Raw genomic sequence first — 25,198 nt, 5'->3', positions numbered from 1 at the left:
CATTCTTATTAGGGCCCCTGTTAGGTAGGAAGTAGTAGAAGTAAAGTCAATGTTATCAGAAAGTGGTGTTTATTTTAAGGATTCAGGGGTGTATTTCAGACACTTTAGGGGCACTATTCCTTAGGAAGGAACTAGAAACAAAACTAGAAAGTTGTAAGTGCTCTCTCTCTCTCTCTCTCTCCCTCCCTCTTTCTCCTTCTACCCATCTCTCCTCTCCCTCTTCCCTTTTTTCTCTCTCTTTTCCTTTCCCCTTTCTTCCTTCTGCTTTTCTGCCTCTCTCTGTGCATTTTCTTATTTTTCCCGCATCTTTAGACCAGCATCTTCTGCTCTGTAGTCCATGAAGCAAGAAATGGCTAGTTCACAGGTCAAGACAACACGTCACATTCAGAAACTGACTCGCTGTCTCCAATTACAAGTTCTTGTGCCATCAGGAGTGACCTGGCAACATAGCTGAAAGCTGGGACAGGCCTCAGGCTTGTGAATGGCACTGTTTGCAGTGTTGGCCTCTTCTGGGCTCTAGGGTCTAAGTTTATAGTGCATATTTCTGGCATTAAATCTTGTCACACTGAGGCCCTAGTATGCTCTGATGCTTTACAGCCACCTCTTTTCACTGCCTCAGGGAAAGGATACAATTATTTAATTTCTTCAGTGAATATTTAAAAAGAACTGCTTTGTACCAAGCTCATGGAACACATACTTGCCAAAAAGAGTTTAGTATCTGGTGGGGAAGCAAGCAAATAAAGGACACCAATTACAAAAGTGGTAAATGCTGTAAAGTGAAGAAGCTGAGATAGAAAACAGTACAAGATACAGGAATCTATTTTAGAAAGGCTTCTCTGAGGAGGTGAGATTTTAAGCTAATACCTGAAGGATGTGCTAGAGCTAGCAGGAAAAAAATTGTTTGTTTTCAACAAAAGAAAAAGAAAAAGAACAATCTCATTTGTGAATAAGGGGAGGCTGACATGGGAGAAAGCAGAGCAGGGGTGAGAATGTGACTTCTTGGTCAAGGAGTTTAGATTTAATCCCAAGTGCAAAGCCAGTTTAAAAAAAAATCATTAGCAGGTTGTTGATGTCATATAATCTATTAAGAAGTATTATCTAGCCTTTAATTTATGCCAGACCCCATTCTGGTGTACGGAAGAGGATTAAAAAATAAGTCAAATATATAATCCTACTCTGAGTTTGATTATAACGTAGCCTGCAAGGAAAGGCTGATTGAGGAGGTTCAAGTTTCAGGTAGGAAGCCTTGGGGGCCCAAGGTGGCCATATGCCCAGTGACCTCAGGCCTAGGTGTCAGGCAGACTGTAGTGCTTGGGGGCCAAAGAGGTTTGTTAATCAGCTCACCAGCAGCTGAGTGAGGACCTCTGTCATGTGACAGAGAGGGCTGTCATATAGCACAGCATTCACTGTGTGCTGAAACCTCTAAGCCCTTCTTATATCTACTCAATTTAATCCTCAAGTAACTCCATGAGGTAGGGATTATCATTATCCCCATTGTACAGATGAAGATATTGAGGCACAGAGATGTAAAGTAACTTGCTGAAGGCCACACAGCCATCAAAGGTAAAACAAGGATTTAACTACAGGACAGTCTGATGCCAGAGTCTGCTCTACACACCATGCTGTGATGATGTGTCCTTGTTGTCTGCCTGGACAGATAGGAAGAACATGGGCAGGGTTGTGCATGGGGTCATAGAGAAAGCTCTGGTTTTAAACGTAGTTGATTAAGTACGCTGTGGGGTATGTTGAATTGACAGGGAAAGCAGTGTGTACAAGTGAAAATCCTGTCAATACGGGTCTAGGGATCTGCAGAGATTATCTTGGCTGTTTCTTATATTTCTCTGCACTGACTTTTCGGAAACTACGCAACTTTGGAAACTGATCTTTCCTTCATTTCTTATCAAGATGTTAATTGCTTTCAGCTATCTTTTCTTATGATTAGCTCTGCTCTCTAATGCACTATTACACAGTTTAAGATTAAAACAAATTATATAAAAATCATATTAAATAAATAATAGAAAAATACAAAAGATTTACTGGAAAGCATTTTATACAATAAAGATTTTACTTACAATAGATTTTATGGAATATTTTTGCACACCTACTTTGAAGGAGGAGATGTAGTGTAACTTTCAGTAGTACTTAACTCACCTATGTCTCTACACCTTTCCTTGTCATGTTCAGATTGATTCAAATGAATAATAAATATGAATTAACTCCTATTCTTGACGTACTATAATGAAATAAAATTCTAATTATCAGTGAGTTTACTTTGGAAAGAAAAGTTCTCCTGAAACTGGAAGTTGAATTAAGCAATTTTGTGAATCTTCGGTTTCTTACATTTCTTTAATATCTGGAAATAGTAGCTATTCTGTATCTTGCCCAAGGCAGTATATTAGAGTTGGAAAAGCATCGCTTGTTGGAAATCTTCCTTGTGGTCATGCCTCCTTTTTTGTTTTGTTTTTTTTTTTGCTATATAGGTTCTCTAATAGTTTAAGTATATCTCTGAAGTGGTATGAAGTTCATAACTTTGGAGACATATTTAAGGAAACATTCTGCATCATAAGTGATGTATCATAATGTATTAATCAGGGTCTAATCAGGAAAGAAAAATGATGCAGTAACTTAGACAGAAAATTTAGTATAAAGAATTATTAACTAGCATAAAGAATTTGAATATGAGAGATTGACTAGTAAGAAGAGAACTCTAAAGAATATAGGAATAGCAGATGTGAAGGATGACTCCTAGCCTTAGAACTTGTGCTAGCTTGATCAAGAAACCAAGAAAGACCCCCCTTTCCACCCTCCAGGGCTAAGTTCCTGACCTTGCTAGAGAGGGTATGGTTATATGTATTGAATGGCAAAGACGCTGCTATGGTGTAGTTCTGGTGGAACTTTCTAGAAATATTCCCTCGAGGGTGCCAGAGAAAGCTGTCCACAGGGAGGTGCTGTTACAAAACTGCCCAAAGAGTATTCCAAAGAAAGTGTTTGGATGCAAAGTGCTGCTGGGCCAGCTGTCATGTAGTACCGACACCTTTACTGGAGAAGCCACTAACACTACTCCAAGAAAAGTACACCAGAACCAAGAAGAAAAAGCCCTTTCTTCCTCCCCTTCCCCTCCCTCTGCCCCTTCTTCTTTCCCTTCTTTCTTGCTCCTCCTCCTTTCCTCCTCCTCCTCCTCCTCCTCCTCTTCCTCCTTCTTCTCCTCCTCCTGCTTCTTCCTCTTTTTATTTATTTATTTTTTTTTTGAGACATGGTCTGACCTTGTCGCCGAGGCTATAATACAGTGGTATGATCACAGCTCACTGCGGCCTCGACTTTCTGGCTCAAGTGATCCTCTCACCTCAGCCCCCCAAGTAGCTGTGACTACAGGCACCTGCCACCATGCCCGGCTAATTTTTGTATTTTTTGTAAAGACAGGGTTTCTCCATGTTGCGCAGGCTCATCTTGAACTCCTGTGATCCACCTGCCTCACCCTCCCAAAGTGCTAAGATTACAGTTAGGATGGGATGAGCCATCACACCTGGCCTTAACCCTTTCTTCTACTTGGTCTTTCCAGCACCCTCTGTCCCCAAAGGTTAATATTTCACCAGCTGATAAACGAGAAAATATTTATCAAGCCCATATTCATTTTCACAAAGCAGGCAGTGAAGGCTGAATTTGAATCTGAGGCAATAAATTGATAACTAGCACATGTGGGAATGCCCACCCACTGTCAGAATTTTGACCAAGGTCTTTCAAAAGCTGCCATCGTGAACCTATTGCAAAATTAAATTACTGCTTTGAACATGTAGTTTACTTGTCTGTCTATATCTTTTACAGAAATTGATTGACTCTAACCACTCCTTATGTCATGTGTATGCCTTAATCAATTCTTTGAAACAAAATATTCATTATTTTTCTACTATTTTATAACTAATCTTGACAGAAACTCTTGTACACAAAACCAAATGTCTAACATTTTTAGAAGGGGAGATTTTTAGTTTTCGGTGGAAATAGCTTAGGTGTTACTTTAAATATTGCAGCTTATCAGTTTTCAGATGTTTCTTGCATCTGTACTACCATTAGGTTTTAAGGAAGCGCTCAGGGACCTGGACTGAGTCATTCTTATATACTATACATTGTCATCATCTGGCATGATAGATGGTACATGGTAGCATAGTAAATACTCAGACAGATTAATTATCTGCGCGAATGAAAATGGATTACAACTACCTAAATTTGTAGATAAACTATTCTCATCATTAAAAAAATACGAGAAATAGTTGTGTTTGGGTCAGACATCAGGTATACAATAAAACATGGATATATAGAATGTATACATTTTGCATAAGGCACATAACAAATGTATTAAAGTACAATAAGTTCTTTCCCAATCATTCCTAAAATATGTAAAAAAATATCATAGCTTGAGGAGCCACAGAGAACTTGTGAGAAGAAAATATTCAGGATGATACCATTTTCAAAGAGGGACTTCTCAGAAAGACAGTAAATTTTACCACGTAACACGGTTCCAAGTTCTGGAATGCGGTAGTTTTCAGGAAGCAGTAATAACTCTTATCTTTGGTTTCTGAAGCTTTTCTTATCGTCAGTCTTGAGAGGAAGAGTTTTCTTGATGTTGCTGTCAGCTTCATTTGTTGATCTATAAATAATTTTTTCTCCCTGAAGTGTATCCTTCAGAAAATAGATCAATATTTTTTCCTAATTTATAAAAATTAAAGTCCCAGAATATCTAGCTGTTGCATACCATTGTGATAGACTTTGTGTTTATTTTTTTTTTGAGACAGGGTCTCGTTCTGTCACCCAGGCTGGAGTGCAGTGGCATGATCCTGGCTCACTGTAGCCTCAACCTTCTGGGCTCAAGAGATCCTCCTGCCTTAGCCCTGTCTAGTAGCTGGGACTGTAGGTGCTCGCCACCCTGCCTGGCTAATTTTTTTATTTTTTGTAGAGATGGGGTTTTGCCGTCTTGCCCAGGCTGGATTCAAACTCCTGGACTCAGGCAATCTGCCCACCTCGGGCTCCAAAAGTGTTGGGATTACAGGCATGAGCCACCACACCCGGCCAGATATATCAATCTTGATGGAAAAGGAAAGCTTAGAAGAATAACATGTTTATAAGTTTGTATGATAAGGATGTTTATTTATGAATGTAGAAATGTTACAATAAAATTATATTGTTAAGGGATTCGAGACTGAAGTTCTGCCTGTTATTTGAGCAAAGTAACTGTTACTGGTTCAGAATCCATGGTGCCAGCTAATGGTAGTTTAGTTGTAATAAAAGAAGGTTATAGAAGAGTGGGAGAGAAATGAGAAAGGATAAAATCATCATAATCTTCAAATATATCTACCAATCTTTTTATCTAAAGACATAGTGGCCTACAATTATTATTTCTATTTTCTTATTGTAATTAATTTGATATTTTCTGAACAATATAAATAGTACATCTATTTCTTTCTCACTGGTAGGAAAGAATATGAAATAAAGTCTATATTTAGGTATTGTTTATTAAATTAGTATTCATTGGTGTCTTTATTCAGTAGGAAATAACCTATATATTTAATATAGTATGAATAATGCAAATGAACTCATAAGAGACAGAGAACATGATTAATTCATATTTATTGATATTTCACTGAGTGTATGGCATTGTATTTTATAAAAACATTGAACTATTTGTGAATTGGTTTCTGATACTTTTGGTCTATTTTATACTTTTTTTTTAACTTTAAATTGAACTTGACAACACTCCTAAATTCTGAAACTGGAAGAATGACAGAGGCAAAGGATTTTTTTCCCCTTCTAATAACGTAAGAAATAAAAGCCAAAGGATATAATCACAACAATCCCAACAATAAAACAACAAAGCCCTGCGGGGACACTTGGGTGAGGGAGGCAGTACACAAAGCATCCGTGTTCTTACTTGCTCCATTCATTTAAATTATATGTTACCAATAGAAACATTTCAAGCCTAGGAACCCAAGCAAAGCACTGTGGGTTCTCTGTTGCTTGTGAGTTGGAACACTAGGGGACAGCACTAAAATATTCCATAGTTATGTGTTATTGATCACTTGCATACTGTATAATAAGTTAGAGATTTTACTATTAAAGACTATTGAATCTCCTGTTGATTTCAGTGGATGAAGAAGCACAAAGAGGAAGATGAGCTTTTCAAATCCATAAGTTCAGCCTTTATGAGCAAGTGTTTTGAATAATTTAGAAAAAGCTCCCAGGCTATTTTTCGGTTGCAAGATACTAAGGCACGATAACTTAAAGGACTGTGATTCTTCTGTTAAAGAGTGTTTTGTTCTGTCTTATTCTGTTGGGGTAAATATTTTGCTGACATTTTTACTTCTTGTTTTCCAGGCACTTTGGAAAGACATGAGACAGGAGAAAGAGCACGAATTATTCTTAATTGTTGTGATGATTCACAGCTTGTGAAGTCTGTACTTCCCATTGCCTCAGAGACACTTAAGCACAAAAGTATAGAACAGAGATCCTCCAGCCCCTACCAGCTTGGGCCATTACCTTGCCCTAGTCTGCAAGTGGAGTCTTCATGTAAGGTAAGTTCAAATCAAGCTGATATTCACAAAGAACATTATCAACTGAATAAGAAGTTAGATGCATTTAAAAATACATGGCACTTAAGTATCAGCACAAAAACAAGAACTAAGAGACTGCTGCATCTACCAAGTAATCTTGGGTGAATCAGTGTAACTTTTTGAGTGACTATTATACTTATTATGGCATGATTTTTGACAAAATAGATTCTGGCTTGTCAAAATTGAGTCCATTTTATATTAACCCTTGAATCCTAGGTCGTTTTCCATAAGGAAGGGAAAACATTTATATTCTGTAGTTTGGATCTATTTTTATTTTTCGGTTAAGAGTATCTGACCTCTTAAAAATGCTGATTGAAAACAAACAAAAAAAAAATCAGAAAAACTAGATCACAGTATGGATAATTATTTTGATATACCCAGTATCAGTAGGATCACTAACTCTCTAGGATTCTAAGCCTCAGTGAATACACAGTGATGGAGTTGGCATTTATTCTCATAAACCAAGCCAACCGGCTTAGCAGAAATTTGGCTAGGTTTATTGTTTTTTATGTGTAAATATGATATAGTAATTTAATCTGATTTCTGTAAGGGATTATTTTCCATCTTTTTATATTTTCACCTCCAAATTATCCCCTCAACATACTGTTGTAACTATGCCATTTATATGTACATATCAAATGTATTTTTTCATGTAAACATATTTTCATGGTATTAATATGTAATTTTTGTTATTAATGGCTGCATTATGCTCTATGTGGTGTTTCTATCATTGCTGGTATAGATCGTTTCTCTATGGCTTGATACATGGCTTGGTTTTTATGTTTCACTTTTTAAATAACACATCTATGAAACTAAAGCTTTTTTCATGCAGATTATTTAAAGGATATATTTTTCAAAGTGGGATTGCTAAATCAAGGTTTTGCTGATTCTTAATTACATATTGTTCATCTTTTCTGTTATTTTAATGGTATTATGAAGACTGGTAATATACTATTAATAAGGACATAGAATAAGACCTTATTTTATCTCATGTGTATGTATATAGTTAGGCAAAGGAATATGTCATCATCAAGAAAGGCCAATGGGCCATTAAAGCCATGCCTCAAAGCAGCAGAGTTGGGGGCAGGGGTGCTAGCATGTGATCTTTAGCTTTTTAGGTTTAGAGGCCTGGTTTAGATTTTTATAAGTGAGTCTAGGATTTGTCAACCTTGTGAGAACTCAGTCACACTAACTAAATACCTACAAAAATGAATATATAAACTAGAATGACAATTCTTTAATTGGCATTCTGGTTGTTGCTTGGTACATTCTCACTGTAGCAAAGCTGAGGCCAGGGGAAATTGTAACACAGAGTTTCTTCATGGGCATGGAGTCAGAGCCCAGAGAATATTCATCCATTGAGCTCTGAGAGTAGAATGTAACCAATGCTCTCAGCCCAGCAGAGTACCATCTCCCTTGGTCAAGGCTGATAATGCATGGAAAAATTTCTGAATTTTGGATTTTTCTTTTTAAGACTCCATTTAGAACGCCTGCTTTTGTTTGTATTTTCCTCCTTCAGATATTGAAGCTGGTGATTAGGTAACGGCTTTTTTTCTTTTCTCATTCAATCCATTGTCTTTAGGTTTTTGAAACCTATTTTTCCTATTCTTAACTTGAAAAGGTCATTTTTCTAAGGACAGTTATAGAGATGCTTTGAAACTTCAACATTCACAGCTGAACATAAGGTGGGAAATTGAATCACACTGACAGTCTTAGGTATCATAAGGCTGTAGTGAATAAAGCCCAGTGAGTGAGCTGAGCCAGCTGCCAAGCATTCCCATCTTGGTGTGTCTTTGTTGCTCACCATTCATAACAGAGTTAGCATCTTATAGTGGAAATTATATGCTAGAGTAGTAGGTGAGAACTGGGGGATGTCTCTTGACCTATGCCTTTAAGATGTCTAGGGTCTGCAGGAGCAAATCTCATTCATCAAGTGTCATTTTTACTAGTTTAACTCCCAGAAGGTAAACTGACTGCTATGTATTTCACTCTCTTGAAGAGCTTCATAGTTACTCTTTAGGTACTGGTAATAATATATATAGATTTCATTTTCTTTATGTAATTTTGTTTCTTCGTTGACTTCAAGAAGCAATAAAATGCCAGAATCTTGTTTTCCTACTTACAGGCTGATTTCAACTTTATTTTCTTGCTTTTGCCCCTTAGATGACTACAATTTCAAACTTTCATTCTTTACATTCGGAGATAAACTCAATTGGACAGGACTATCACCTTTTTTGTCCTATATATTATACTTCTCTTATTATTAAATTTAGTGCTAATTAGAACAATATTTTTTATGCTTCTCCTAAGTTGTATCTTTTTAAATTATGTACTGGATATCTTCATGGTCTGCTATACACTTTTTCTCTTAGCATTTCATCCTGATAGAGTTAGGCTGTTGAGATTGTTTTATTTATTTATTTATTTATTTTTAGAGGCAGGGTCTTATTTTTAGAAATCGTGCCACTGCACTCCAGCACAATCACAGTGCAGTGGCATGATCACAGCCCACTACAGCTTTGAACTCCTGGGCTCAAGCAATTCTCTCGGCTCAGCCTTCCAAGTAGTTGGGACTACAGGTGCACAACACCATACCTGTCTAAATTTAAAAAGTTTTTCGTTTAAAGGCAAGATCTCATTTTGTTGCCCAGGCTGGTCTCAAACTCCTTGCCTCAGGCGATCCTCCTGCTTCAGCCTCCTGAGTCTCTGGGCTGAGAGATGTGAGCCACCGTACCTGCCAAGGTTACTGTATCTTAGTCTTCTTTAATTTACAAATTTGATAAGCATGACATTTTATGGGTGCTGATACGTTCCCCATTCTCCTTGTTACTAATATGGTAAAATGCTTCATGAGTTTTCATAAGAAAAAAATTAATTTTAAGAAACCAAATTTGAATCATGCTCATTGTATATGTGGGGAAAATGAGGGACAGTATGCCTGTGAAATTTAAAACTGTTAAAGGTTACTTTGTATTTCAGGATTGTTTTTGTTTGTGGATTTTAGTAAGACACAGGTGAAATATTCTCCAACAATAGAATGAACTGTTTAAACAGAAGACTAGCAGCACAGATTTTTGTGTTTGGCAACATTTGGACTTTATTAGAATACTGTATTTATTTTTTCTTGTTGCATTTGAAGCAAGTACATATAGATCTGGAGAAAAGTTTAAAAGAGAAAAAATAATACAAAAAAACATTTTGAAAATAATTCCAATTTGAAATGCTAGAGGAGTTGAATTTGTGCTGCTAGACAAAGAATTTCTCTGGCATAGGAAAGGAAGGCCAGAGTCATAAAGGATTTAAAGGAATACAATATCATATTAGTGAAGGGGGACTGCTTTTCTTAGATTTATCTAAGGATAAGACAAGATAGAACCTGTTTAAATTGCAATGGAAGGAATTTAGCATCAAAGTAGAGAATAAACAACCATCCTAAAATCATCTGTAATTGCAGAAATCTTTGTAGCTTCATCGTATTTTAAGGGAAAAAACCCTATTTTGTTTGTTCGTTGGTTAGCTGCTTTTAAATTCTTTTTCTGCATTTCTTGTCTGTGAAATGAAAAAGGGTAATGTGGATTATTATTTGGGGCCTATTGTAGTATCCTGGAAATGTCTTTTCTTTAAAATTGATTTTCTGTAGAATGGGTCTCCCAGCAGCTCCTTCTGGTTTGCTTTTCTAGAGCTTCACTGTCTAAAATGGTAGCCATTAAACATTTGTAGCTACTGAGTATTTGAAATGTGTTTAGTACTACATGTTAAATTCTATTTTGGATATATAGGATTAAATGAAATGTATTACTAAAATTAATCTCACCCATTTCTTTTTCCTTTTTTTAATGTATCTATTAGGCAATTTAAAATTACAAATGTGATTTGCATTCCACTTGTATCGAACAATGATGAACTAGACCAGGAATAAGTATTTTTCTTTTTCGTAAAGGACCTGCTATGATTTGGATATTTAACCCCTCCAACCTTATGTTGAAATTTGTTCCTCAGTGTTGAAGAAGGGACCTAATGAGAGGTGTTTAGGTCATAGGGCAGATCCTTCTGAATAGATTAATGTGGGGACTGGAGTGCATGAGCTCCATCAGTTTCCAGGAGCATTGGATGCTAGTAAGAGCTCCTCTCTCTCCTGCCTCTCTTGTTTCCCTTTTCACCATGTGATCTCTGCACACATGGCTCTGGTTCACCTTCTGCCATGAGTGGAAGAGGACAGGCCTTCACCAGATGTCCTGTCTTCCAGCCAGCAGAATTGTGAGCCATCTAAAACTCTTTTCCTTATGTATTACTCAGCCTCAGGTATTCCTTTATAGCAACACAAAAATAGGCTAAGAAAGGACCAGATAGTACATATTTTTGGCTTTGCAGGCCAGAGTTTTGCAGCTATGGGTACTCAACTCTGCTTTTGGAGCACAGAAGCAACCATAGACAATTCTTCAACAAGGGTGGTTGTATTCCAATAAAAACATTATTTATAAAAACAGGCAGTGGACTAGAGATGATGCACTGGTTGTCGTTTGCCAATTTATGATCTAGACAGTCTTTACTGGACCTGGAGATCATGAGGCCTGAGGAGAAATTGGCAAAATAGTCAACACCTCCCTTTTCCCTCCATGTCTGTATTTTACATGGAACAACTTATCCCAACCTCTTCTGAACTGTGTGTAATGTAATCCAAAAGAGCTTATATCAAGTCTAATCTGTGACAAAAACCAGGAACTCACATGTGTTTGGAAAACCACCCTTTGTAGAGAAACAAATTTGTAAGTAATGGCTCCCAACTTAGTTGGATTTTTTTAATGGAATTTTCTTTAAATAATGCGCTTATATGTGCATTTTTATCTAAGCATATAAAATTGATTATAAATAAAGACTACACTGCATTATTTACATTCCAGTTGAACTTTCTAGAAATCTGGTTATATATATTTTTAACCTTTAGCTGACCTTATGGTGATGTCTGTCTGGTACGATTTGCTGAAAATTTTTATTAGAGCTTTATTCTGATGCCTCTTGTGAAAAACAGCTGGTGTATTGGTAGACCACCAACTGGAATTTGATCCCGCTACTACCTATCACCTTATCAGAATGAAAAGTTAGTTCTTTTATATTTTATGACACAAAAAAATAACCAAAATAGAATTAGTTTCCAAATTGTGACATTTGAAAATATCATCTGAAAATTTACTTGTAAAGCTATTAAATAATAATTCATCATGGCAATATTACATGTTACCATGGTTTTTATTAAACTACCTTTATTTTAATATTAAACTTGTATAACTATAAAAAAGAACAAATATTTATTTTAAAACAATAAATTGCATTATATAGGGCTAAATCATCCATATAGAATGAAAATTTTCCCTTGTTGATTAGTAAATTTTTGATTTATTCTTTTTAATATAATAAGCAGCATAGAACTATTTTTTAATATGGAAAATATTTTTTATCAATTTTTTATAATTTTAAAAGAAAATAGATTTTTATTTTAAATTTCAAACACTTGATGAACAGACAGTCATTTTCCTCTGTAAACATTGGATTAAGATTTCTGTGTTAAGTATTTTGATTTGGTGAGTCTCAACTTAAAACTGTAGTACCTAAATGATAATATCCAGCCTAGGAAGATAGAATAAAGAAATAAACGTTAGGGGAGAAATCTACAAGGTCATTTGCTTTTTGAACACATAAAGTGATGCAAGGTTTTGACAGTGTATAACTGTTTATCATAAGAATTTTATAGATAATTTTACATACTGTAGGTTAAATAAAAATTTCTGTAATAACTAATCCTTTTTTTTTTTTATAACTGCTTTATGAAGAATTTCCCTTTTTTCATTTTGTGGCGTGAGTTTAAACTTTTTCCGTTTTTAAAATATTACCTCAATCACGAAGAAAACTATGAGGAATATGTCACAGCTTTGTTTCAAAACTAATTTAGAAGGTCTGAGTGACTGTGAAAAGTAGGAAATGCACCATTGAATGACTCCAGCTGTCCACCTCGCACCCAGAAGCAACTCCAAATTTCCTCACAGGACTTCAAAGCCTGGCTTGTATCTAAACATTCGTTGGCCATGTAAATCACAGGCACAAAGGGAGAATGCTCCTATTTCATGGTGCAAGGCTAGTTTAAGTCTGGCTTTGTGCAGCACGTGCCGGTGGGGAGTGCCAGCAACAGAAGGACTCTGTTCTGACTCGTGTGACAAATGTAGTTAACACCGGATCCATATTAATGTTGTCAAGTTCCCTCGATGTATTTAAACAGATTTTAATTATTTTCAGCGTCCAAAGGCCTCAAATATATAGCCTAATAGTTCTTCAAAGAAAGCTTACTTAATGTGTGAATGTAAAACCTCTCATAAAAATGAAACTTTTATATTGGCCTTAGTCATTGACATAGGTTATTCATCAAGTCAGCAATTTGTGTGGCAAAGTGCCATTTGAATAGTGTATTGTTAGGATACTTATGGTCCACTTGACAAGGGCTCTTGCTGTAAATAGTGCAATTTGACTCCAGCTGTTAAAGAGTGGCTTTGACAGCAGCCAGATAGAATGGAGATGGCTTACTGCACTGCCGAAAAATCAATATTGGGTTCTTGTTCATAGTAACCTGTTCTTTTCTCTTCTGTAGATTTATAAACGACTATTAAGGGTTTATAAGTGGAAGTTTAAATATTATTTTAAATGTAATTCACTTTACGTTTCAAATTAAGACTTGCGATAAAGGGTACAAATGGAGAGTTTTCAGATATTATTTCCAAACCCTGGCTCATGTTTAGTCACAATTACAGTTAAGTTTAATTTGGATTCTCTAGCCTCAATAGAAAAGAATTTGTGTAAAACATGGACTCAAAATTGTGTGCCTATTGTATATTGCCAGCCCAGTGATTTCTTCTTTTTGATTTTCCTTATCAATTTATCTTCTGTGTCCCTCCCCTCTTCTCTGTGTGTATACCTTTTTGTATAGATGGCAGAGTTCTCTGTGGCTGTGCCCATAGCAACACCCACAGATGTTGACAGCCAGTCATGTCCCCAGTGTTGTTTTCCTAAAGCAGAGTCTTGCTGGTTTTGAAGAATTTTCTAAGCAGTTTTCAGCACTACAAGGTTGCTATGATACCTGACTGGCAGTAATGGATATTGAATCTGTTAATTGCAATAACTACACACAGCACTCTTTTTTTACTGGGTTTCTCTACCGTTGCGAGCTGTTATGTTTAAGATACAGAGAGGAAGTGAAGTTATATATTTAAGATGAGAAAAAATGCTCCAAGGTAAAATCCTGAAATGTAAAAAAATTCCAGGTATAAAAACCTTTTAGCTGACTATTGCTTTCCCAGGACTGCCGATATAATTTATTTAAATCATTTCTAGTTTTGGCTGAGTTTGATTTTTAGTTTTTATTGTTGTTCCTGAGAGGACATAAGTCCTCATCTAAAGTGTACTGAGCAGGATTTGAAAAAGCTGCATTTTTTAACATGGAAAATGCCAGTATAACGTGTACTTTCTCAAATGCCTTTTTCAATGAAGTCAGCTGTTAAAATAGCTGTCTTTCTATTACTGATCAACTCTGCGTTTATTGAATTTATGGCTGAGATAGCAACTGAAAATTCATAAAGCTGATAATATAATTGTGAGCGAAGACCTTTAAGGCTGATTCAAGGTCGGCGTTATTATTTTTGTAATTGCTGATAGGCAACCGTGATTTCTGCCAGAGAAGGGGTTAGTTCTGCTTTGGGTTAACTGGTTTCAAAAAATGTTCTCTCTTCCGTTATTTCTAAAGTAAGATTTTTCACTGAATAAATATTTATATCATTTATTTAGTACTAAACTTAGCTTTAGATTTATTTCAGTTTCTCTCCCCCCACAATATTTCATTAACTCTATAGGAGACATGGAAATCTAAGATTATAACTTTCTTCTTGGATTAAATACTCTGTAGTTATCAGTTAATTTGGAGGGGGAAGTTCTAGCATAGAAACATGGAGAAAAGTTAAACATTTTAGGCATTTTAATTTTGTATTTAGCTTGATCTAGGGACTGTGTTAGCATAATTTATTAAAGCACATCTTTACATTTGCCTTCATTCACATTAATAATTTTACAGATATTTTAGAACCTATGAATTCTGTAATCATGTTCATATGATATTATGCACTCAAAACTCTTTAGCTTATTTAGACTTTTTTTCTTCCTTATTTCTTTTTTCCTTTTTGCCCGGACTGGAGTGCAGTGATGTGATCTCAGCTCACTGCAGCCTGCGCCTCCCGGGTTCAAGCGATTCTCCTGCCTCAGTCTCCCGAGCAGCTGGGACTACAGGCGCCCCCCACCGCAACCAGCTAATTTTTTGTATTTTTAGTAGAGACAGGGTTTCACCGTGTTAGCCAAGATGGTCTCGATCTCTTGACCTTGTGATCCGCCCGTCTTGGCCTCCCAAAGTGCTGGGATTACAGGCATGAGCCTGTTTTTCCTTTTTAAAAACATGTAGCCTCTCAAAATTTGTTAAGATCCTGCTTCTTGTAGTACCCAAAAGATAACCCTATTCCACCTACTTAAAGAGGTTATTATCTGTTAGGGTCCAAATTCACTCCAGTGGATTTGGATGCTCTGTTATTGAGGAACTTGTTGGTTCTGATTAAAATGATTATAAATGTGACCTCTTCAAAATGTGTTTCTATTCTGTTTTTTTAATGACTAATGCACTGGATGGTATTTTCGGGAAAAAGGATGAAGTTTGTAGAATTTAGATGTTAACTCAAAGTATTAGTTGCTTATAACTGGAAAGAAATGGAGGAGAATAAAATCTTTCTTGTTGAAAGCTGGTAATATCACTTATTGACTGAGAGTACCATCTGGACCCATTTAAAGCAATCCCAACAGGAGCACTACTTCTGTACCAATGACTTCTGTTGAAACTGGCCCTAAGAGAGCAGCAAATGCAAAAAACTAACAGGAAGCAATTCTCAAAAAAAAAAAAAAAAAAAAATTTATTTTCATGGAATAGTTCCCCTATCCTATTAAAAACAAAATACAAAATATATTAAGACTTTATTTATTGGCACTAAGGGCATGAACTTAAAAAAGATATATACAGCTAACATTTTTGTCCATTTTTCTGAATTCGGTTTTAATAGTGATGTCCTGAAGGCACCACCAGTTCTCTGCATCTCCAAATGACATTTATTTATTTGTAATTTTCTTCATACTATATAGCTCATACAATTCTGCAGACAGCTTTAATCCTAAATTAAAATATCCTGCATAATCTTTTGGTTCAAGTGTGATTATTCCTGCCAGATATAAAAATGATCCTAACAAGCTGCCGTGAGCAGCAGGGGCTTTCTTATGCACGTATTTAACCCCATGCACAATCAAATGGGACTGAAAATGGACGTTGTTCTATTTCTTCACATATTGCCCAAAACCTGATGACTTTTAGAAAGCCATTAAGAAAGCTTACAAAGCCAGGCACTGTGGCTCGCACCTGTAATCCTAGTGCTTTGGGAGGCCGAGGCGGGCAGATCACGAGGTCAGGAGTTTGAGACCAGCCTGACTAACATGGTGAAACCTCGTCTCTACTAAAAATACAAAAATTAGCCAGGCATAGTGGCGTCTCTGCTAAAAATACAAAAATTAGCCAGGCATAGCCAGCTACTCAGGAGACTGAAGCAGGAGAATTGTTTGAACCCAGGAGGCGGAAGTTGCAGTGAGCCGAGATTGTGCCATAGCCTGGCCAACAAAGCAGGACTCAGTCTCAAAAAAAAAAAAAAAAAAAAAAAGAAAAAAGAAAGCTTACAAAATGCAAAGTCCTGCTCACCTTCATTACTTTCTTTCTAGCTCCCACTAGAGGTCTCTTGTCGTTATATAAAACGTGGCCTTCTCCATTGATTTTCTGGTAGCAGATGCTTTGTTTTCCTTTTTGTTGTCTTTCAAGCCAATCTCTGTTTTACAACAACCATAGCATGACATTGATCATGTAATCATATGGCAAAATATGGAAAGAATAGTATGGGTCCTGTCTCTTCATGTGTGATTATCTTGAGGCTCAAATGAGAAAATTATTTGACAGTTGACATCTCCCCAAATCTAAGAGGATACCTGAACATTGAACTTTCACATAGTTTTTATTATATGACTGTCAGTCCAAAATTGTTAATTGCCAAGGACCTATCTTTTATTAAACCAGATCAATTATAAAGTCAAGTTGATAGAAGGTAACAAATTGTCTTTAAGATCTCTTTTTTTTTTTTTTTTTTTTTTGAGGTGGCATCTTGCTCTGTCACCCAGGCTGGAGTAAAGTGGCCCGATCCTTGCTCATTGCAGCCTCTGCCTCCCAGGTTCCAGTGATTCTCCTGCCTTGGCCTCCGGGGTAGCTGGGATTACAGGTGTGCACCACCATGCCCAGCTAATTTTTGTATTTTTAATAGCTATGAGGTTTCGCCATGTTGGCCAGGCTGGTCTTGAACTCCTGGCCTCAGGTAAATCCACCCACCTCGGCCTCCCAAAGTGCTGGGATTATAAGCGTGAGCCACTGCGCCTGGCCAAGATCTCTTAAGCATATCTTTCTTTTATGACTTTAACATTTATGTATGCTAATGATCAGCTTAAAATATCTTGAGACATATTTTTAGTCATTAAATTTCTGGTGTTAACAAGGATGGAATTAGTAAGGTAGAAGCAGAAGACTAACAGTTCTGAGTGTATTTTGTCGAAATTTTCACTTTTTATAATTCAATTAATCATGACAAATTATACCCTCAATATACATCTGATTTAAAGGGTCTACCCTTCTGTGTTAATCCAGATGTCAAATGAGATCAGATACAGAAAATTCAGTGAGTTGCGTGGTGAGGAAGTGCCCACATAACACACAGTACCTCAGATGATAGTTCGTTTCACTGTTCTTATGCACCTACCACAAAGGCCCAGCTATGGGGCCACAGCTTGATGGTTTTTTTGCCTTCACCTAATGTTCTATGTCCATTAATTCTAGGACCAAGTTTTTGTATTTTAAAACATTGAGTTATTATATTTTATCAGACTTCAGTTTTGTAACGAAATAATTATCAAAATCTGTTTATCTTTCACTAATGAACAAAACCTAAGGATTTGAGCCCTTATTTCTCTATCTGTATAATGGGTATATTACATGGGTATTTAATTCACAGACAAATAATGAAGTATAAGGGGACTAAGTAATATAATCTACAAAAGTCTCATTATGTATGAATGATACATCATATCTCTTAAATCTTTTGCAGCCCTCTTGTGGTTACTTGATGTCTTCTTGATAAATCATTTAGTATGGTTGCTTTTAATTCTTGTTTTCAGGATATACTGAATTTCATTCAGCATGAACATGTACATCATATTATAATTAAAAGTTTCTTCACTTGAGAATTAGAGCAGGATTTGTCAGTAGTTCATGAGTGATAGTTGGGAAAGAACTCTAATTGATTTTTACTATCCACTGGTAATTTTGTGTCGATTTCCAGACTGGGTATATTTATGCATAATTAAAACCTAGGAAAGATCCACTTTAATATTTCAGAATGTTCATAAAATTCCAATTTCTATTTAGTACTATTGTTTTAAAATGTATTATATCTCTTAAACTAGGAACTCTATCTATAATTTTCTTAGCAAGCGTATCTTTGGAATTATAAATTTGATTTTAACACTTACCGTGTGGGGCAGGGGATGTCCTGTAAGGTTTACACATATTCTTCAGACATAACAATTTCCAGTCTATTGAACTCACGTAACTGTTTATGAAATATTCTTTTCAGCTTCCACAAGCATGATGGAAAGAAAAGAAACTAAGAATGAGCATTCCATTGTTATTAATCTGAGTTGCATTCACCCTTGTAATAAAAACCAAAATCAAAAATCATACATTAAAAAGATGAAAAACATCAACTACAGGTTCAGTTGCATGACCCAGATATTTAATCCCCAACTATTTGGCCTCATTAAAGAAACTCATATTTCCACTGATGTTAGTCTTTTGCCAGAATATTTTCACCCCAATTCTATACCTTCAAGTCTAACTTCAATGTCAGTTTACCATTATGTAGGTAGCAGCCCACTTTCTGTTATTCTCTTTCTCAGCATCCTTTTTATTTCATTTTGTATCTTCCCCTACTCTCTACGACAGTATAAGTTCACAGGGGACAGTTACATTTATGATCAACCTATTTTATAACTTTATCATGAAATTCTCATCATCTAGCATATCTGGCACATGGTAGGCATTCAGAAATATTTGTGGAATAAACTCATGAACTGTAAACTACTGAAGTCTAAAACATGAAGAATAGATGGCAAGAAAGTAAAGAATGCTTCCGTTTTTGAATTGTAAGAAAACAATATATAAATGACTGACAGGAAAAAAAAAAAGTGTATTTATTTTGCCAGTCAATTGCTTTGAGTCCAAATCAGGTTTACATGTGACTTGATTGTACAGAGGATAGTGACCTAGCAAAAAATAGTCAGTAATAGCAAAGAGGCTGTTGAAACACAGCAGCAACCTCCACTGATATTTAGACATGTCTCAATTAATTCAAAAGTTTATAAGAAAAACTTTATTAAATAGTGGTGATAAAACTTAGTATGTCCAGCATTATTAGTGAGAAATGATTCACTTGGGGTAAGGTGGGCATAGAACAGAGCTGATAAAGACTCAGAAAAGAAGATTGAAAGGCAATGTGGTTAAAATGGCTTGTTATACCAGCAAAGTGCATATTATTACCCCATTTACTTGCCCTGAAATCTTAGACTTCTTTTTCTAATAACAAAGTTGTCTAAAATAAGCACTCAAAAATAGCCTGGGGATTGCGTTGTATATCAGAAGCCTCTACTTCCCTGAAATAATTACTTTACTAAGCCCTCTCCTCAATACAAAACCCCTGAAGCCAGCAACAATCTAAGCAACAGGTTTGTAATAACTTTCAGAAACTTAAGCATAATAAATATGAAGAGGCCTGATTTATGTTTCATTTCCCAGATGCAAAGACTAGTACAATTCCGCTTCCCCCAAGTAGCAAACATTGCTTCCTGCTTTTGTACATCATTTGAAAACTGCTTAACTCACCCTCTCATCAGAGGATAAGGAGGAGAGAGGGCTGATTACATTTCAGCATGTATGACATTAAATGCTTTTAGGTAGCTCATCGTGGGAACATAGGGTGGCATACTGGATTAGCAGCCCCAGGAGAAACTGAGCTTCATAGGATTTGTTCTTCTTCCTTGTCTCTGAAGCCCCCATTTAGATTCCCATGACAAGGCTCTTCCATAATTTCTGGTACCCCAGTGCTCTTCCACATGGATGGTGCTGGTGACTCTATTCTCCACATTTCTTCCTGCCCAATCTCATGTACCAGAGATGTTCTCTTTACCTAGTCAAATCCTACCCAGACTACAGCATGTGCATGTACAATTTACCATGAACATGTTAGTTAAACAATTTATATTAAACTGATAAGAACAGATGCTACATTTGATCTTAGCCAGAAGGCCGAGAGGTGATTAATCAATTTTTAAATTAACTATGGACTGGACACGGTGGCTCACTCCTGTAATCTCAGCACTTTGGGAGGCAGAGGTGGGCAGATCACCTGAGGTCTGGAATTCAAGACCAGCCTGGCCAACAGGGTGAAACTCTGTCTCTACTAAAAATACAAAAAATTAGCTGTCATGGTGTCACACACCTTTAGTCCCAGCTACTCGGGAGGCTGAGACAGGAGAATTGCTTGAACCTGGGAGGCAGAGGTTGCTGTGAGCCGAGATTGCGCCACTGCATTCCAGCCTGAGCAACAGAGCGAGGCTCTGTCTCAAAAACAAAACAAAACAAAACAAACAAACAAAAGAACAAAACTATAGATTGCCTAATTATTTTACCACTATTTATTTATTTTCTCAGTTAGGCCTAAAGCTCCTTGAGAACAAAGAATTACTGTGTCTGTATGTTATATAAGTTTTGTAGCATGGAATGCAAACAGAATACTTTATTCATTCAGCAAATATTCATTGAACATCTACTATGTGCCAGGCACTCTTCTTGATACAAGATCTTGGTGCCCATGGCACTTACATTTCTAGTGAAAGAGGATACATCACAATTAAAACAAAACAAAACAAAAACACAAGATTGTCAGGTAATGATAAAGGCTCTGCAGGGAATTACTGTTGGGCAGTTTGATAGACAGCCCTAGGGGTTTACTATAGGCTGAGTGGTCAGAGAATATCAGAGAAGGAGGTAGGATTTATCCTAAGTTTGAATTGCAAGAAGGAGCCAGAAATTCTCCCACCTTACAGAGGGGAGAATATTCTAAGCAAAGCAAACAGCTACTGCAAAAGGTCTAAAGTAGGAATGAGCTTGACGTAGATAATGAAGTCAAAAAGGTCAGTGTGACTCAAGAGAAGTATCGGGGAGGGAGAATTAAGAGTCAATATTGAATAGTGAGGGAGGGATAGAATATGTTGGGTGTAATAATACAAAGTAAGAAGCTTGAGTTCCAGGTATTAAAGGGAGTCTTTTCACAATTTTACTCAAAAGGAGTAACATGATTTGATTTATGTTTTGAAAAGGTCATTTTGTTTGCTATGTAAAAAAAAAAAAAAAAAAAAAATTGAATTAGAGAAGAGAGTGTGTCTGGAAGAGGAGTCTATTGCTTAGTTGAAGCAAGAGAAATAAATTGTTAGCTGGTGTTTGTTTTGTTTTGTTTTGTTTGTTTTAACATCAAGTTGGCAAAAACCATGGTGTGACATATGTGCTCTAGTTGACCTATATCCGGAAGTGCCAGTGGGAGGAACCCCTTTAGATGGTGAAGCTAACCCTGTCTGTGGTATGCAGGAAGTCATATTAGGACTACATCTTGATGGATGAGTCAGATTTTGCCATGAGGAACAGCAAGTCCAAAAACCCAGAATATGAAGATGGGGAACAAGTAGGAGGTTAATGAGAAGTTGATATGACTGGAGATGGAATATAAAGTGAGATGTGGTGGAAGGTAACTATGACTTGTACCCCTGCAGAAAATAAAAGGAAGTCTTCGAACCTGAACTTCAACTTCTTATTTTATTTTGGTAAGAACACTTAACATGACATCTGCCCTCTTAACAAAATTTTAAGAGTATATAATACATTATTGATGACTCTAGGTACAATGTGGTACAGCAGATTTCTAGAGCTTACTGATTTTACTGGGCTGAAAGTTTATGCCCATTGAATAATAGGCCCCTAGCAAGCACAATTCCACTCTTCAATTTTATGAATTGGACTATTTCAGATATTGCATATTGGTGTTATCAGGCAATATTTGTATTTCTGTGACTGCTTATTTCACTTAGCGTATGTCCTCAAGGTTCATCATGTTATCACATATTACAGAATTTCCTTCTCTTGGAAGGCTAAATATTATTCCATTGTATGTATATATCACAAGGTCTCTATCCATTCATCAGCTAATGAACTTTTAGGTTATTTCCACATCTTGGTTATTGTGATGCTGCAATAAACATAGACATGTTAATACGTCTTCGGGATCCTGATTTTAATTCTTTTGGATAAATACCCAGAAGTCAGATTGCTGGAACATATGGTAGTTCTATTTTTAATTTTTTGAGGAACCTTCATGCTGTTTTTCATAGCAGCTACACCATTTTGCATTTCTACCCACAGTGTGCTAGGATTGCAATTTCTCTACATCCTCACAAACACCTGACTTTTGTTTCATTTTGGTTTTGTTTTCATTTAATGATAGCCATCCTGAAAGGTGTGGGGTGGTATCTCATTGTGGTTTTGATTTGTATTTCTTTGATAATTGATGACATTGATCATTTTGCATGTATCTCTTGACCAGTTGTATATCTTCTTTGGAGAAATGTCTATTCAAATCCTTGGCTTGGTTTTTTAAATTGTATTATTAGGATTTTTTGCTATAGAGTTGTAAGAATTCCTGGACTTGGACTTCTGGGAGTAATTTATATTTGTGGTGGAAAATCTCATGAGTAACAAAAACAACCAATACAGACTTAAGATAGGGTCCTCTTTTAAAGTGCAGCTTAATGGAATTAAGGGAATTTAACACATAAAATTGCTTTCTTTATATTTATATTGTTTTTTTGCCCAGAAAGAATATTTTGCATACATTTAAAATTCCCATTAATTTAGAATAAGCCAGGGGTTGGCTATATTTTTCTCTAAAGGATCAGATATCAAATTTCTTTTGGTTTTGTGGGCTGTACAATCTCTGATATATCTACTCAACTCTGCCTTGGTAATGCAAAAACAACCATAGCCAACGTATCAGTAAATGAGTGTTTCTGTGTTCCAGTAATATTTTGTTTACAAAAAGAAGTGGTAGGCAGGATTTGGCCTACAGGTCTAATCACAGTGCTGTGATTAGATTGTGTTATAATCGAGTATAATAGGCCACAGGAAGAGGAGTGTGGTAGCTTTCCACTGGAAAGAACTATATTTTGTTATTATCATTAACAGATTTTCTTGTAAAGCTCCCTATTTGCTGAAAATTATAACTGGTTTTGCTCGATGTGGGAGCCCTGGTTTGTAAACTCTCATTTGGGTTTTCAGAGATTTTTGTCTTATTCTTCTGCTTCTTACTTTTTTAAGGTAATCTACAAGCTTGATATTGTCAATCAGTTGCTAGACATGTGAGAAGTTATTGTGGTATGGTTGTTTGAAAGAACTCATATCCTGAGACATTTCTTAAATTTTATATACTTTTTTTTTTCAGTGAGCATACTCTCTGGGTATTGATTTCAATTTAATAAGTATGTGTTGAATTGAATTGACTGAAATATCTGGTGACCACACAAATATATACCCAAAATAAGCGTTGTGGTTGATTATTCGTTATGTGAATACACATACAAATCACTCAAAAGAGGAGAAGCACTATTTTAAAGAAAAAATTGTCCTTTGGTCTTCTTAGTGGTGAGCCAATTCTGGCTAAGTTGTTTTTCCTTCAGACCTCTATCTTTACTGACCTTTTGGCCAATTATAAGCTTGTTAGTGTGATACTTAGAAAGCATCAACATGATACTGCTGATTTCAGTGTCATAGATGGGAAGCAGAGGTGTTGGGAGTAAGTAAAATTACATGTTCATACCACATCTCTTTTAATTAGTTTTCATCTCTAGAGGGTGAGTACAGAGTAATTTAGTAACACATACTTGTTGTCTTAATTGACAAAAACATACAGAGAAAGAGGTGAAAACAAATGGAAGGAAATAATTGCTATTTAAAGAACACATGAGAAGTATCTTTCCTGCTACATAAAATTTGACTTATTAATGAATTTTTAAGATTTGATATTGAGAACTTTTATTCTATTAGTGCCATTGAATTTTTATAGGATGCAGAATAGACCAAAGTTGGATTATGAAGTGTCTATTCAAATAGATGTGCCATTTGTCAGAGGTGGGGAAGTTAGGGGAAATTTGTTTCTGTGTCTTCGAGTAGTTTCCAGGGAAAGCATAATGCACATAAGCACGAGAAATCACATTTCATGTAGTGGAAGGAGCACTGGACTAGGAGTAGTCAATTTGGGTTTTAATTTCAACTTTGGCATTCCAGTAGTTGGGTTGAATAAATGAGTGGCTATATGACATTGAGTCTGTCACCAAACCTCTCTTTTCTCTACCTATCTATTCATGTGTATACTGATATCAATTTGGATAATATCTAGATCAGAATAGGCTACATTATGCTCTAATAACAAACAGTGTCCCAAATCTCATTGGCTAAAACAGCTCAAGTTTATTATTTCTTTTTCATTCAATGTACCAACCTGGGTCAGAAGGGGTCTCTGCTCTTCATTGTTACACAGAGACAAAGCTAATGAAGCAGAATCCATGTACTCGGAAAAGGTGGAGAACTGTAAGCATTTGGTAAAAATACCGATGACTGAGGAGAGGGAGCATGAGAGAGGAAAAAAATACTAATGATTGCACAGATAATTTCTAGGGCTCTATATAAAATTACATGAAATTTTGTAGAAAAGTGTGGTTTCTCTTTAGATTCCTGCTTCAGAAAGTTAAGGATCTCCCTAGGTGTTATAATTATGGATGATCTAATTTTCTTTTGATTATCTTTATTATTGAATTCTGTGTAAATAGTATTAGTATTGTTTATTAAAGGCAAAAATAATATAACAAAAGCTATTTTTAAGTAATGAATCTCTTTCAAATGTCCCTTGCTTATCTTTTTTAAAAATTTATGAATGTATATAAATACCTTTAGTTTCTTCTATAATTCAGAATTTGGTGTCTGAGTTAACATTTCATGTTCTGTACTATTGTGATTTCATAACAATTGAACACATCTTTTCCATTTTTTACATGGAGTTATATGATTTTCTAATCTGTTTGTGCACAAAAATAATTCTGATTTTTCACATTGTATTCTTGAGATCTGGTCAGACTTACTAAACTTTCTACTGGAGTCCCTGCCATAGGACTAATGGAGTCCTTACCTTTGCATTGTACCAAGAAAGGATAATCCTTTGTATATTGTCTCTAATACAGGCAATACCCTACAATTTGGGGGAATATTTTGGCTTCAGTAATTTATC

At 35.9% G+C, this 25,198-nt stretch overlaps 1 protein-coding gene and 1 pseudogene across 1 annotated transcript in view; one reads left to right on the top strand and one right to left on the bottom strand.

Moving 5' to 3' along the window:
* The first annotated feature begins 6,294 nt into the window (after positions 1–6,294).
* The window catches only part of LOC116272756 (WD repeat-containing protein 72-like), a 143,742-nt gene continuing 124,838 nt past the window's right edge, over positions 6,295–25,198 (top strand). Inside the window, exon 1 of the mRNA XM_031661530.1 lies at positions 6,295–6,560. The gene's annotated coding sequence lies outside the window, so the exon portion shown is untranslated. The remainder of the gene's footprint in view (positions 6,561–25,198) is intronic.
* LOC116272757 lies at positions 20,024–20,130 on the bottom strand (annotated as a pseudogene).

Source organism: Papio anubis, unplaced genomic scaffold, assembly GCF_008728515.1.
Source record: "Papio anubis isolate 15944 unplaced genomic scaffold, Panubis1.0 scaffold184, whole genome shotgun sequence".
NCBI classification, from domain to species: Eukaryota; Metazoa; Chordata; class Mammalia; order Primates; family Cercopithecidae; genus Papio; species Papio anubis.
The sequence above is the reverse complement of the archived record's forward strand: the minus strand, read 5'-3'. Positions and strand labels throughout refer to the sequence as shown.